General features: G+C 36.4%; 1 protein-coding gene and 1 long non-coding RNA gene across 8 annotated transcripts in view; one reads left to right on the top strand and one right to left on the bottom strand.

Annotated features, from left to right (window-relative positions):
- The window catches only part of LOC149918176 (uncharacterized), a 281,148-nt gene that overhangs the window by 211,188 nt on the left and 53,066 nt on the right, over positions 1-16,894 (top strand). The gene's annotated exons all lie outside the window — the stretch shown is intronic.
- LOC116231211 (uncharacterized) overlaps positions 3,915-16,894 on the bottom strand; it is a 126,148-nt gene continuing 113,168 nt past the window's right edge. For 3 of the 6 annotated variants that reach the window (XR_004167412.2, XR_016466054.1, XR_004167411.2), the window contains 2 exons: positions 11,341-11,460; positions 3,915-7,241 (listed from right to left, as the gene is read on the bottom strand). This is a non-coding gene — a long non-coding RNA (uncharacterized LOC116231211). Of the gene's footprint in view, positions 7,242-11,147; positions 11,255-11,340; positions 11,461-11,758; positions 12,134-16,894 lie in introns of all 6 variants that reach the window. The other 3 variants (XR_016466053.1, XR_016466052.1, XR_004167413.2) reach the window with 3 other exon arrangements.

Below are 16,894 nucleotides of genomic sequence, written 5' to 3'. Positions count from 1 at the left end.
TCTCTCCTCTTGTAAAAGAGTCATGCTGGAACAGGACAGGCCCAGAAGGACTGGCCAAGGAGAAGTGGCAGAAAGGCTGGTGCCAGCCTCTTCAGATCTGTTCTTTCTGGGAATATGTAATCATGTTGATCAGAAGGTTTTTGATAGTAATGCTTAAGGTTCCTGACAATATGAATCCTCGTAAGAAATTCTGAGCATACACTAAAAATTGGATAAGATGAAAGAATTGTTGTTGAATTTGGTCTGAGGACTCTGATTACTGGAATAACTAACACAAGAATAAGAATGTGTGTGGTAAGATTCAGATCATGGCTACAAGAGTATTTGTTATCATTTCCATATTGAAATCAGCACTGTCCAGAAATGAGAGATGAAGAACCAGCTTACATCAAGCCTCTGCTGACCCCACTACAAAGCCATAGCAATTTTTTCCATTTTAGGAAGAGCATCCAAATGACTCCTAATCTTTCTTCAGGTAACTAGAGAGCTCTTCTGTGGCAAAAAAATACAGCTCAGGAGTCATGTTAGAATTAGTTTTTAGCTACATATAAAAAACATCTACAGATGTCACCTGCTAGAAGTTCCATGCTGAGATTGCAAAGACCTGCACTTCTATGTTAGGAAATGTCGTATTTATAGCTGCCAACAGAACCTTAATTTAGACCCTTTCTATGTTAAGATATACTCTTTCATTGCATAATCACATACTACTTTTTCCAGAGGACCTCTGCCTCACTCAGGGCACAGGACCTACAAGAGGGCTGAGGAGAGGTTATGCAGGCAGACATAAATCTGTCACTTCCTAAATTGGCTGTGGTTGACTATGCAGCCTAAATAATTTTGCTTTCAGAGGGATGCATATATTTTATATATTTTAAATCTTAAATCATGCTGGAGAACTATTCTGTAAATGGTTTCCTTTGGTGGGAGTTTGGACACCAGCTTGAAGACTCCTGAAGGAGGCATAGTTAAGAAATGAATAATCCAGTAAACACAGTCTCTATGCATTTTAAACATGCATAGACTAACACTTCATTTGCTCTCAGTTTGGAGTGTCACATGGTGTTTCAAGTGCTAAAAGATTTACTATGGTTTATGGCTCAAATATTTCTAAGTCAGTTTGTCATTTAGCACCAAACTACCCTGTCCTACAGCACACTCAAAGGCTAAAGAGCATGGAAGCATTCTACTGCGTAACTGCCCATGGACTGGAATAGCTTCTGTGACCTTTCTCTTGCTCTTGGGATCTTTCATGAAATTAATTATTAAAATGCTAGGCCTTAGGTCTGTCTGTGATGTAATGCTTGAGGTTTTCTGAACAAAACCAGATTCTTTCAGTCACAATAATTTTTATATATTAAACAGTATCTACTTGAAAAGAGAGATCCTTCAGTATAATTGTGCTTTTTTAATCAACTGTATTACCATTTTGCCCTTCTGCAAAGCACTATTAACTAAGTGCATTTCCATTAAATTTCAAAGTATACCTTAGTCTTTATGACTGGATGTTACTTTTAAAATACTCAAGTTCTGGCAAGTATGACCTCGGGTGCAAACAAAACCTTATTTGCTAGAAATAAGCTATTTAGTTGTGAAGCTTTGATTATGTTTCCATAATTAAAGCATTTGAACATTACTGCAGTGAGTGGGCTGAAAATACAAGTATACAGCAAATAATGAGCAGGAAACAAAAACAGATAAAAAGAATGAAATTTGCAGGATAGATCGTCACATCCAATTCTGCTAACCATGCAGATGGCAGAACATCTTTCCTGTTGACTTCAAGTCCAACTTCAGACAGTTAAGTGAGGAAAATGTTATGGCAATAACAAGAACAACTTGTCAGAAGAACAAGAAAGCTTAACAGGAAGGATTTTGGAAAATATCTGCCCTTGTTTTGCACTGATTGTTAAACCACGACTAAAGGCTGGATATCTATTCATAGTTAACAGCTATCAAAATGAGTCTTCAGGCCAAGATGCTTGTGTTTAAGAGGAGGCCAAGTCAATAGTTATGTCATTTGTAAAAAAAATCTGCTATGGAATTTCCTATCAGTCTGTCAATCAGAACAGTAATTATTATTGAGTGGCAAATGCATTCAGAAGCAGCTCCAAAACTGATCCTGCGAGTAGAGATCTTTTATGATTAAAGTTTTCATAGCCTCAGTGAATGTTGATTTTGAGTAGAGATTCCTCTCTGAAAAACTGAAAACTTGCAATGCAATTACATGCCTGGGACATAGGATAGATGAGCAATATATCTAAAGATCTAAAGATGAGGCAACACTGAAAGAATCCTTCATTTTTCTTGTTCCAATTTCTCTCCATCTGGGTTTACTAGATTACCCAACAAATGTGAACTAATATTCTCTGCAGAGAGTTCTCCTCCTCATGTTTGGAGGAACTAGGGATTTCATAACAGTTTTATGAGATGAGTTTAGAGTTGCTCTTTGGAAACGTGCTTTTAAACAGAGGATGTGTTTTATCTCTCTTTAGAACATGTTTTCTTGTTTAAACTGGCAGAGAACTCATATTTTTGTAATAATTTAAGCAGTGTGGGTCCAGGGCCCAAATTGCGTTGACCTTAAATAGAATCCTGGTGAAGAGAATGCTGAAACAATGAAACTCAGTTTTGTGTTGAAGACCAGGGTCAGTGAGAAATATTTCAGCTGTTATGCTAATCCTGATCTAGAAAGCAAACGAAAGGCTTCTGTGCATTGTATTGATGTGATGTGTCTGAATGAATGCAGACACATCATGATCTGAAGTTTGCTAAACCTGTGTTCAGAGGCGTGAACGTAAGAGAGTCTGTTCCTGATGGAAGCCTACCACTGCTTCTGGAAAGGTCCCAGCACATCACGGTGAAGTTATGTAACTAATCTTTTGTTATTTATTGTAAACCTTTTGCTAATTTATTGCTATGATGTGGTACAAAATAAGATGATTTATCAGTATATTCAAAGCTTGTGAATATGACAGACAACATTAGAGGTTATCATCAGAGTTAGGTCAGGAACACGGAATTGGAGCTGCCCTAAAGATTCAGACAAATGTATTATGGACATACAATTCATGGCCTATTGTGGGAGATGCATATTATGTTACGATGAGTATTTGAGTTTTCTGTTAGGCTACTCCTTATGTGATACATGTAAAAGAGAAGCATATGACCAAAACCAGACCTAACAAGAAAAAATGATTATATTATCTGAGAATATCTAAAACCTTGTGCTCCTGCAGGACTTGAAGATAACAGAAAAAGTCATGGAAAGCAGAATTGCACATTTGTTTTTCCATTAACTCAGTTGAAGAGTGAGGAGGTGACACCTAACCAGTTGCCTGTTTTCATTCCTGTTCTGAGATAGCCACTCATTCTCTCCATTTACTGCATGGGAGCTTGAATCTTTTTTAGCTCTGTGTACTCTATGGCCAAGGGAGGTGCACCTAGCACATCAGGCATTATGCCACCAAATCTGTAGCCTTCTGGGGCCTTAAGTGGATGTAACCCTTAGTTTAGGAAGTCTTGAAAGGGTAAAAATGTTATTGTCACCCAAATAATTGCTTGTATACATGGCCAAAGCTTTTAGTTACTATCAGGCAGAGCCTAAGCAACCGATGGGGCTTCAAAGGCAAAATGTCAAGGGTAGATCTACACCATACAGTTATACCTGAGGTCAGCTAGACATACCCAGCTTAGATGGTATTTCTGCATGATTCAGACATGAATCCCAGCAACTGTATTGCTGCTTCAGTATGGTGTTGTGTATGGCGGTTTGATTCAATCAGCAGAAGCATTTGGTGTGAAAAATCTCTAGTACAACTATAATGTTTGTTTGTTTGGTTGTTTGTTTGGTTATTTATTTATTTATTTATTTGGGGAGGGATGAGGGAGAGGGGGAGGGAAGTGGAGGCAATGTGTTCCTTGTCTGAAGTATGTTGTTCAAAATTATTTCTACCAGTTGAAAAATGGTTTGCCTATTGTTTAGGCAGTGATTTCTGTCAGTTATTTAAAAGGACTTAGCACAAGTATTACATTTTTTCATGCTTCTGTGCTCCTTGGAAGAAAAAGGGATTTAGAGAAATGCTGAGATTTTTGAAAGAGGTCTGAAAGCCATGGAACCTTCCTGGAAAAAAAAAATAAATCAATGTAATTTATTCAGTTCCTTTAGAAAACCAGCCTCTGCCTTCAGAGTTTTCTCAGCAGGCTGTATTTTTTCCCAACCACTAGCAAAACAAGGCTAACGGCTTTCCCAAGGGAAATCTGCTTAAGCCTGCTGCAATGTCTGTGAGGAGTATGGGTGCTGGTGGAGAGTGATACAGGGAGGAACTGTGCTGTCAACAACAGGAAGTTGGTGAAAAATGAGCAGTGCCCCTGGGGAGGTGAATGCAGAGCAGATGGCTCTAATTGTGAGTCACACTGTGACAACTGACAAGAGAAATTCTGCACTCTTGACACTTTAAAGATACCAAAAATACCAGAAAGCGCATTCCATGGCTTCTTGAAGACTTCCATATCGAGGGAGCTGGGGGGGGAGAGCTCCAACTCCTCCTGTTTCCATCACTAAACAGCCCATAAAATTTGCTGTTGATAAGCTTCCAAGCAGCCAAACATTCTAATACTTAGATAAGTCACTAACGTTAATAAAAACACTGAAGAAATAAGAAGGAAGAGGTGAAAAGGGGATTCATGTGCAGGGCAGCACCAGTTGCTTTAGATACTGATCCTTTCAATTAAGGGGCGGTTGTGGATAAGAAAGGGGAAAGTAACATCCTTGTTTATAAGTACTGATAGATTTTGAAATCTCTCTCTCTTTTTTTTTTTTTTTTCCATCTGGAATGACTGCAACCATTTTCTTGATGTATTTCAATTACTGCCCGGATACAGAGTTGCAGATTTATACTGTGCTTTTTTAGTGAAGTTACAAAAAGTCAAGACCAGAAACCATTCATATTTGGTTGACAATTTTTTTTAATTTATTTTGGGATGACTTCTTGGCTTGGGTAGGTCTGCAGATGTTAACAGAGCTGCCCCAGAAATAATTTCTTCTGCTGTATTTGCTTGCTTAATGCCCCTGCTTTAAGATCAATGCTACAATAGCTAGGTAGTCAATTTCTTGAACATCACCTGTTCTTTCCCTGTGTACCCAAATAACATAAATCAGCTTTTTTAGTTGGAACTTGGTGGCCATTAACTTCAGGTTGATTGTTGTTATTCTCCTCATACCGTGCAAGATATTTCCCTGGACTCTGGGGAGGGGAGGAAATTTCACAGTGTTAGAAATATTACTGGGAGCATCTTGTTCTGACTGGATTCAGATCTCTGATATTTTGGCATTCTCTTCTGTTTTTTAAATTGCTGTTATTTGAAAGTTACTAACAATGGAAGAGTGCATTTAATCGCTTGGGAAGGCAGCTACAATGCACAACTGTTCCTCCTACAGATGTTAAGCTGCTGCACAAGGTCATAAAACATTTGAATGTCATTTCTTGAATAAGTGCTCATGCTCTGAGGTGGAGGGTTAGCTCACACAGGTCACACAGTTCAGCAACTCTAAGTTCAGTCCAGAATTTCTGCACTGGATGCATCCTTACCATTTTCTATAATTATTATTTTCCTTTTTATTATATCATTATGATAGACTCTGCAAATTTTTCTGTGATTTTTTTCCCTGTGGGATAAGTGCTATACGGAGACACCTGGAAGAAATTGAATAAGTTACATGGAGTTGTAGCAGCAGTACATCCTTTGCGTTGCACTCTGCTTAGCTTGGCTAATTTGCTCTATTAAGCGTCTCTGTAAATTGTAGTACCTGTGGTAGACGTGGCACTTCCCATGGCATCATTTGGAAATCCCCCTATGTAGCCTTCCTCTCAGAACTGCTACATTACACTCCTGAGGTTGTATACTTCTTCTGTCCAGTAATTTTGAGTCACTAGCACAGCTTAAGTTGAGAATAATATAAATCCTTGGGCATTTTAAAACATGAATTTCCCTTTGTAACTGCTCTCCCAGACCGTCATTTGGCTTATTTGCTAGCAGTTATTTTATATAAGGTCAACTGTTACTGCCTTTGCTAAGATTTCGTTACCTCTGTGAAAAGCCCTGGATTTACCATGAATAGAAATAGAACTACCAGAATACTTGTGTTGTTATGCTTTAGGTTTCATGGTAGGTTGGATAACACACATGTATATTAGGCTACATTTTCTGAAAGCATGAACAAGGTCACAAAGAGATATGCAGACACACACATCCTCCAACTTTCCTAAGATATGCAAAATCCTGCCATCTTTCTGTGGGATAAGCAGTGCAAGAGAAGCCTACAGTAATGTGAAGCCAATATGTGGGACTCAGGGAGCCCCTACTTTCACATTTGGTGTGAATTCCAAAGCTTGCCTGTTGTGCTGTTATTTTTTCCTGCTGGTCATAATGAAGGGGGAAGGGAATAAGTATCATGTTCTCAAATTTTGGTTCTTGAATCCTTGGCAGAAATTTTGAGATCACAGCTCTTCTGTCCTCTGAAATGCTTTCACTTGGAGAAGTTGTACGATGTGGTGGAATTTCTTTCTTCTTTACATCTGTGTTGGCTAAAACAAGACAGAGGAGCTTGAAAAAGCTCACCCTCCTCAAGGAATGCTATCTGATTCGTAAGCATTCCTAGAGGTTAAGGCTGGTGACTATCAAGAAAGCAAATACTTCACGCAAGGGTAAGTCCTCTAATTGTGTTTGTGTTGAATAGCTGCCAGATCCCCATGTCAGGATGTCTGCAGTCATGGCTCTGATCTCACCATTCCTTCCTAGGCTGTTGCACAATTGTGTTGCGTGTTTGTGGTAGTAGAGAAAGTTGGAGAGCTGAGCTATGAAACCATCTCGGGGAAGGAAGCCATGTTTTATTTTAGTTGCTTGGTTTGGATAAAAGCCTGTAGGAGATTGAATAACATATAAAAACATAATGTGGCCCATTCATGGTAACCAAACCTGGTCTTCTGTGCAGATATGTGAAATATGAGGTTTAATATGCAGGGTGGAAATGTCAGTGAAAATGTGTTCACTGGCATAGTAGAAATCCATACACATGTTCTATGTGTATTCTACTCGCTGCATGTTCTGTGATGAATCTCATCTGTAGTTGCAGGGTCTGTTGGACCTGGACTTGCAGATGCAGTGAGGGAGCTTTTAGAAAACTGCTTGTGAATCCACTCCTCTGATGCATCACTTCAAAGATATTTTGTGGAAGGCAACTGAGACAAAACAGTGACAAATAGCAGGTTAATTGTGAAAACAGAAAGAGACCCAGAGATATTGTGGGACACAAGCTTAGCAATAGCAAAAGAAGGAAAGAATATCATAGTTCCATCCAGCCAGAACAGAGGAGTTTGTGGGACTCTGAGCACATGTAAGAGCTGAAGGCTGCCCTGGTTAAACAAACATTTTGTTCCTGAGAGAAGACAGCAGTTGCCTTAGCCACAGAAATGTTAGTTCAAAGTAATATCCTGATTACTCTCAGAACTATAAATCTTTTTTAGATGATCAAGTTGTGCATTACTGCTCTTTGGCTACAACAAAGCAAATTTCACATAAGTCTAATTTTGCTACTGAAAAAATAGTAGGCTGGGTGGATCTATAACTATCATGTCATCTCACATAATAAAAGATGGTGAGCTAGTAGCAATGGTCCCAGAGGATGTCAGTTCCACTTTCTAAGCCAATATGTGGAGAATTACCCAAAGCAAAAAAGAACTTGTACAAATAATATTGGGAAATCAGAAGTTAATCTGAATACCAGCTCACTTAATCTAATCAGTATGAATAGCTCCCTGCCAGCTACTCCATTACCTGAAACAGGGGTCAAGTGATACACATCAGTCAATCCTCTCATTAAAAAAATCCACCACCACCATCAAATCCTTCTACTTTCTCCCGAAAGAGAAAAAAATAAAACAAACAAACAAACAAACAAAAAAACCTCTTCATCTCCAAATCTCAAATATCATCATTCCTGATAAGTACTAAAAGGTTCCTCATCTCTCAATTGCAGTTCATATCCTGAGCTACATAGATTTGCTGTTAGAGATAAGGATATGAAATATAAAGTGATATTAATAAGCACGTTGCAACCTGCTAGCCTCTCTCTGGCAGCTACGCCTTGTGTTGTCAATAGAGGTGGTCACTGAGTCGGCTCAGGAACTTAGGATCTTGCCATATGTCATTCAGTAGCATTAGCCCACATGCACACCTTCAGGGAAAACAGGATGAGTCACCTCAGTGGAGAAATAGATTATTTAAAAAAAAAAAAAAAAAAAAAGAACAAGCAAGACAGAACAGGAACAAGGAGGAATACTATGTTTCTGATGGCTTCCACTGGAGTAGGAAAAGAAAATCTGCCAGCTGAAAGTGGAAGGAAAGCAAGCCATAACCCTAGACTTTGAAAGGTGTCACCTAATTGACATCAGACTATACAAATTATATTTTGTTTCCTATTATCCTCACCACTTGTAGATACTTATTAAAGTTTTAGCCAAGACAGTACTTTTCTGCCCTTCCTTTTTAGCATGGGTGACATTTTACTGTCCCATAACATAGGTAACACCTACTGATGGTGTTAAAATAGCACTTGCAGTAAGAAATGGTTCCTGAAACAATACTGTGGTGTTTGAGTCAAACATTTGTTTTCAGAGATCTATGTGGTATTTTTCTAAGTTTTTGGGAAGGCACAGAAGATGACCTTTGTACTTTTCTTGGTAATTGAGAGAAAGAAGGATTGAGTCATCTGCACTATAATGTAGAGTTATTCTTTACAATAGGTTAGAGAGTGCCCAGAGAAAATCTGATTAGTTTTCCTTTCTCTAGACTCTTTTCTTAATGTGTTTTAGATTTAAACTAATGTAAACTAATTAGAAGCAAAGTAGAAGAGGGCTATATTTAGTTTTAATGTATTCTTAATTTTATTTTGTAATAGAGAAGCAGAGATTATTTCCTGAAATCAACCAAGGTATCCTTAGATTGTTTTCTTAACTTCACACTTAGATAAAAAATACTGTAAACTGTAATCACTTGTGAAAAATGCCTTCTTCACACTCAAATTGTTATTCATCATCACTTTGCCTAGGAAAAAAATACTACACATATTTGAATGAGCCACTGGGAACTTAAATTTAAATGATTCTATGATTGACAGGAAAGGTCTTCTGTGGAACAGCTGCCTGTAGCAGCCTATATGTGTTTATATTCATGAAAAGTCTATACCCAAACTAGAAACTTTGTTTTTAAGAAATTATATTGTCAATGGAAAAAAAAAAAAAAAAAAAAAAAAAAAAAAAAAAAAAAAAAGGAGAAATGTATAAAATCGGTTAATTTAGTTTGTTATTTGTGGAAAACAGATTTACTGTTTCCCTTCGTGTTTCTCTGTGAGTTATCGCTCATTTTTCTTTCCAAACAACCCTTCTCTCTTCTTCCACTTTTTGAATTCAAAGGGAAGAGTGATGGGATGAAGACTTTCTTTTCAGTTGAAATGCCGAGACAGTAATGAAATAAAATATTCTATGCATTCTTAGAAAGCCAAACACCTGCTATTGAAAGGGAAATGATGGCCAAGAAAAAGAATAAGAAAGAAAAGGAAAAAGGAACAGGTGCAGTTAATGGGCCAGACTAAGGTATCATGGGAGATTTTCAAAGCCACAAATGAATTTAGCTGTACCAATTCTAAGTGTTGTTTACTTCAGTTTTCTAAGTTTGAAATTCTCTTCCTGAATATGAGTTTCAGGGAGAAGTCCACATGAAATAATTATAGATTTTTTGGAAAAAAAAAACAACAAAACATTACCACTATCTAAATAACAAGAATAAATGCTAGCTAATATTCCACAGTAAAAACAATATACTGGAAAATATTACCACGCACTGTCAGTGAGAACAAGAATAGTCTAGCCTTACACCTTCCCTTTTTAATTCATTATTTTTATTTCAAAATTGTCTTTGAATGGAGAATAAGGTCTGAGCATCTGTCCCAGGCAAGCAACAGGATCTTTTTTTTCCTCTTTTGGTCTAAGAGAACCTGTACTGCTACATACACTCCCTATGGGGGAGTATTTATCTAAAGGTGTACTGGAGAATAGTAAATTTATAAAAAAGTAACCCTGTCTGTTGATGCGTGAAGTCATTACATTATTAACTAAAATGTCTTTTAGTCCCCTGCATCCCTTACTCCAAGGACATGCATGCATTGATAAACACGCACTGATTCTGTTAAACATGACTTTCAAAGTTTTGCAATTACACAAAAATTAGTTTTTACTGTAGAATTAAAAAACCTCTCCCTTATTAATGGAAAACTTGTGCTTATCTCAAGGCCTAATTCACACGTGATGCTGATCAACACCCAGCAAATCTGTTTGGTTAGTTGGTGTCCATAATACTATCCTAAATCCTTCGGTCTTACCCACATATATTTTGTAATGTCTACCAGTGAAATATTTTATTGATGTAGTTTTGCCTTATTCTAATGGGTATAATAAGGGATCTTTTAAATCATGTGTTCTACCCTTACTAAGCTCCCTTTATATTCAGATACTAACTACTTTCCTTGGATTGTTTTGTTACTACTTCTGTTTTCCATAAATTCATGTGTTCTTCGTGTACAATAACGCATTGCATATGAATTCAAAACAATATCAATAACTGTGCTATCTATCTCTTTTGTTCCAGTGACTCACTTTACTTAGGAACAAACTCTGTGGATTTAGTTGTTACTGCTGTGATAATATCATACACTACATTCCATCAGAATAATGTATTTTAATTTGAAATTATCGAAAAATAAGCTGATCGAAAATAACCTGTAGGCAATTGAATGAACTACATATAAAATCATCTGCAGGTCTAAATTAATCTCTCTCTTTTCTACAGATCATGGTGAATTTTTTTTTTCTTCCTTAAAAGAAAAAAAACCACACAAAAATAAAAAAAACAACTGTTCTTAACGCTTGAACAAATCCCTTTTTCTTCCCCTCGATAATGTGGTTAACTGTCTGGAATGTGAGCCACTGGAAATTCTTCCCCACAGAAGAATCCCCATTAAGCTTTCAAGCAGACTTACTTCATCCCCACAGCTGCATGGATAGAAGACTTTCTAGTGCCTAAATACTTACTGTATATGTCATCCTTAAATTTAATTTTTTTTTTTTTTTTCCAGCCAGAGCTCTAGGAGCAGGTGCTAGCATTTTGCTTCCTTTCTGCTTCCTCTGTGGGGAATGGGCTAGAAAGAGCCAACTAATTAGAAAATTCTACAGGGAAATAAATTCTGCAAACAGCTGAGGAATGGCGTTTCAGTATAATGCTCACTTTGTCTGTCAGGAGGGCCTTGGTTGGCTTGACAAGTGGCAGTTCTTCCAGACGTTACACATGTTGTGATAAGATCAGAACTGCATGATACATTGCCCATTCATGAAAAGATGTGATGCTCTGGAAGAGTAAATAAAATAAAACTGATGTTAAGGACATACTATGTTGCTGTCACAAGACAACAGCTTAGTATTTTAACATGTGTTTGAGGTGCAGCAATGAACTTATGTTTAGTGATTTGAGTATTGAGTGCTGTCTTTGCTTTCACATAGGAGTAAGGCAGAGGAGTGGGGGGTTAAAGAGACGTACTGAACCATCTAGTGTGAAAGGGCTAGACAGTCAAAGTTAGGCTTGCACACTGTACACATCTAAAAAATACACGCAGATCTGTAATGTGTCTGAGCAAAATGCCACTTACTTAAACAGTAGCTGGTTATGTGTACATGAGAATAGTCACATCTGCATACACAGGCTCCCATGTTCAGAGGCACTGGTGACTTGAAGCTACAAGGATCTCCCACTCATAAGGAGTCTGTTGTGAGGTGCTCAAGAAAACAGCATTGTCTTGGAGAAGAAGAGGATTTATCAGAGACTTTGCCAGCATCAGTTTCACCAGTTTTTCCTCAAGCTATTTGTAATGTGAGGCTGCCTTCATCAGTAGAATTCTCATGTACACCATTCTCAGATAGACTTGGCATCCATTGTCTCTGTCCTGGCAGGAGATGGTCTTGGGCTTTGCTCAGCTGTGCAGAAACATCCCCCAGACTCCAGATATCTGGGAATTTGCTCTGGACTTAATATAGAAATAAGGTCTTGTGAGTAATATAGAACTTCTTTTCCTATCTTTTTTGGTCCAAACATGATTTTGCAATTCACAGTATTATGAATATTTCTTTCTGTGGCAGCTCATTCATTTTTTAGATGTCTTATTTTCTATTCTTGAGCTCTATGCTGTACTTCTTATCTCTGTCACGAGTATTAGAATCCTTTTCCTGCCTGTCTCTCCTATCAACTAATTTGTCATATCTAAGAATACAGTAACTAATATGCTTGTGTACAAGTCCCGTGAAAACATGTTACTTTTCTGTTGATGAAGATTTCCCACTGTATTTTCCTATTTTTCGTGTTGTTTCTACTATAATATGATCTTTCTCTTCTTTTTCATCCTTTCTCTCTTTCCATTTTTTTCATTACATCTCAGATGCAGTAATACTCTGTCAAAAATCTGTTTGCACTTGATTTTCTAACCAGTCTGTTCTGTCCAGCACAAGTACAGTGCTTAACGTGTTGCACAATATTGGATTCAAGAACTGTTTTTAATAGTAAATGCTCTATATCCTATTATCAGTTCAATTTTGCCATGCATAAGTTATTTGAGAATTACTAGTAGACTTTTTCTAATTTAAAAAAATTCAAAGCTTTGTAATGCTCATGCTGAAATGTAGCCATCTTCCAGCACTAACTCCTGAACTAAATAAAGGACTTCAAAAGAGTAATTTTCACAAATGAAGATCACTCTCATAGCTGAAAATAATAGCATTCCATCTTTTGCCTTTAAGATAAATGAAGCCAAGTTCTGTACCTTTTAAATTTACTTTAACAATTGTAGGTTTCCAAATGAGATATAATTTCTTATGAAACCATTGAAATTAATTCACTACTAAGTATTAATGCCTTCCTTTTATCTAGTTAATCATTGAAAAAAAGCAAACAAAGCCTCTTTCCATGTTTTAACTGATTTCTATAGGTACATATGTTAAGAAATCAAAAGGATCAAAAGGTGGCAAGCTCAAAAAGAGGTGTGTGGACTGTAAAATGTAAGCAATTTTATAATTTCAAGACCTGTTTTGATTAGAGAGGCCCTTGTCTCCACATATGGAAGATTTACTTTGCAGTCACATTTTCAGATTTTTTGTCAGAGAATTGACTTTTCAATTTTGAACTCCCAAATGTATCACTGCTTGGCCATTTTCCAAAATGCGTTTTAATATACCTGATGCATGCATTATGAAAATTTGTCAAGTAGTCCATGTTTAAAACAAAAGCTTGTTTGCATTTAAGAAAAAAATTGCATTATTAAATATTATCATCACCTATTCTTCCCAGAATTAAAACTTTTATTGCAGAATGCTTAGTAATTACAGGAGCACCGCCAGCTGAAATTTTTGAAGTGATAAATAAAATGGAAAAGGTTTGCTATTTATTTTATGTAAATGTCCAGCTAGATTGTCTTTATATATTGCCTACACAAAAATTCTTAGTGATCTAATTTTCTGTTTACTGACATTCAGATTTTCAAAACACCAACCCAGTTGGTGTAGAAATTTCTTTTTCTTTCAATGTGTGTCCTAAAAAAAAAAAAAAGCTATATTATTTCCATGATTTTTCATTAGTATGATTTACATTACATGGATTTTTATATAGATTTTTTCTTTTTTTAATGCAACAAGAATAAACATCAACTGCATGTACTTAGGAGCCAAAAAATGTAAGTAAAGGAAAAAGCTGCACCTGCCTATAGACATTATTCAATAATTGCATGTTGGCACCATTAGCTTAGTGGTACAGCTGATGAATCTTTATAATTTATTCTCTACAGGGCAATAGAGATAGAGCAGCATGAATAAGGATCTTTTCTTTTGATAGTCATCAGAAAGACTGGAGGGGTCAAACAGGAAGAAAGACATCTCCTTCTTGTGAGGGCATGGGAGCATGTGGGGATATGAGGATGACAAGGAGGTCAGGTGAGCCAGGTGGTGAATTTAAAATTAACTTCCAATTAATAAAAATCTTCCACAGTGCTTTTTTTTCCTTTGGAGTAGAGCAAGATACTTAGTCTTGTCCTCCTGTGTTCAAAAGAACAGTTCTAAAAACATAAGTGTTATGCATTTCTCTGAAGTCCCATCAATTGTATATTGGTAAGCATTGTCTGGAAAGGAAGGAAGTGTAAGGAGATAGCAGTAGTAAATCGATATTTTATTGCAGTGAAATACTTGTGTTATTTCATCTAGCCAATTTTACTTATAACCTCTTCAACTGCAGTGCTATCTATTTCAGTTGCTCCAGAACGAAAGGGTACATCATCTCTGCTGCTAGTTTCTTGTGATGGAGCAAAGAAGAAAAAAACAGGTAGATATTTAGTTTTATTCTCTGACTGAATGTTTTGAAAATGAGAAGCTGAGCCCCCTTTCCCAGAGCAGTAGGCAAGGCATGCTAACTTTCTGTTCTGTTTCCTTTTGCAGAAATAATACCTGCCTCAGACATAATATCTTAGGAGTTTTGAGGACAGGTAGCTTTAGACCTTGCGAACTTTATGGATCTTCTGATCTAAGCTGCAGAGGAGACTTTTGAAAATGGACCTTCAGATGATTCACACACAGTAAATTTCTTCAGAATCTTTCCAGTGTTTTTAAAACAGCATAAAAGGAGTACAGGAAAAAGTAGTGGATGCTGGTGAACGGGGCTAATTCCTCTGCAAATATCTCATCTCCCTTGCAGAAGTCCATGGGAAGTATTAGTATTAGTGGATGCTGAGCATGTTCCCATTGCTACTAGCATCAGTGCACATTTGTTAGCCTTAAGAAATCTCTTTAGATATAGATATTGACAATCATAGCTATTAGAAATACCAAAGTGCTAAAGTACCAAAAAAGTACTTAAGCAAGTACCTTAATATTTAGATAGTGTTTGAGGAAAAAAAAAAAAAAAAAAAAAAGAAAGAAAAGAAAAGAAAAGAAAAGAAAAGAAAAGAAAAGAAAAGAAAAGAAAAGAAAAGAAAAGAAAAGAAAAGAAAAGAAAAGAAAAGAAAAGAAAAGAAAAGAAAAGAAAAGAAAAGAAAAGAAAAGAAAAGAAAAGAAAAGAAAAGAAAAAGATATTTCCCCAAATGACCATGATTCTTTTGCCATGAGTCAATAAAATTTTTACTGTTGACTCCTACAGAAGCATGCTAAGCTACTATTAACTGTTTCTGAAATCCCACCCTTAATCCTGGCCTTCTTAAATGCCAGATAGATAAACAATGATCTCTGAAACCCACTTAGCCTGCCTGCTTTTCCAAATGGTAGAAAAAAAATGGAAATTTCTGCCCCTCATCCCAACTGAAATAAAAAAGAGAGGTCCATATTTATTTTTTGTAGCCAATCTAGAAAATGGGACTGAAAAGTAGATGAATATGAAGTAATTTCTGAGACATTTGGCAAGCAATTTTTTCAGAAGTTTGCTCAGAAAAGCGGTTCTGTAGATGCTCAGTTTGAGGAAGAGCATTTGTTGTCAGGAGTGGGGCAAAAGTGATCACTAGCTGGTTATATTATCCTTTCGACTCATATTTTCTTTGCTGAATGTTTGGTGGAAATGGCAATTAGTATTTTGTTGCTTGCATTTTTACAACTAAAGCACAGGAGATTAAAGTGAAGATATGAAAATATGCATTCTTGAAAAGTTATGTTCCTGGAAAAGAAAGAGAGATGAGCTGAGAGGGGAACCTGATGCTCAAAACCATGTGAAGAGTCTTCAGATACTCAGACTTTAAAACTTCTTACTCAGGACCCCAAGCTATGCATTAAGTGACTGCCCCAAATTGGATTTTCTGCTTTTATGACATGCATAGGAAGAGGGCAGGAATAAATAGAACATAAAATAATCAATAACCTATTCCAAATATTTGGTCAGACATTATATTTCTTGCTTTTCATTTCGGGAAAAGATCTATATGGCCTGAATTCCTATCAGTTTTATTGATTTTTTTCTTCTTAAACAGAAACTTGTAATCTGAGAAACAGTTTTTATGTACCCAAAATGTCTTCAACTGGGTTGTTACTGAGGAACTAGGAAAAACTGCAGGTCTTGACACTTTGCTTTACATCATCAGTTTCAAAGATTGAGTAATTACTCATCATTTGGTTCCATTCACAAGTAATTTTTAGGTAATACCATACACAGTCATATAGGATTTGTCCAGAAGTCGATGAGTTCTTTCATTGCCAAAAACTTTGGTCAGCATGAAGTGGAATTAAGTCAAGTACAGGAAGGAAATTGTTATTGATACCAAAAGAATTTGCGGCCTTAGCTATTATCAGACACAACAGAAATTTTTTTCCTTTCTATTGGAAGGCATGTGATTTTATATATATATATATATATATGCAAAAAAATGCTACTAAATATTTCAAGAAGATGTTTGGTTTTTCAAAACTAATTCTGCCATCAGGACCCTTGCCAGACATTAGCAGAGCATCAAATTGTTGTTTTTTTCTTAGATGAAAATAAGTCATAAATGTAAAAAGGGTAAAAGCTATATCTTGGTCTGCTGATGTCTGTTTCACTGCTAAATGTCTTTATATCCTCAAAAGACACCTTTGTAAAAGAAACATAAACTCCAAAGAATGTTGGTAAGCTCTTCTTTTTTATTTAAGTAAGTGTTAAGATTTATGCAGGGTACCTGATTACGTTGTCAGACTCTAGGAATTTTAACATAAACTCAGGTTCCAGAAAAAATATCAAGCTATTCCTCAAGTTATTTTTTAAATGCAACACTCAATAGACAAACAGATCTACA

The sequence above is a fragment of the Phasianus colchicus genome, chromosome 4, assembly GCF_987193195.1.
Source record: "Phasianus colchicus chromosome 4, bPhaCol1.hap1.1, whole genome shotgun sequence".
Classification (NCBI taxonomy): domain Eukaryota; kingdom Metazoa; phylum Chordata; class Aves; order Galliformes; family Phasianidae; genus Phasianus; species Phasianus colchicus.
This window is presented reverse-complemented; position numbering and strand designations above follow the sequence as displayed.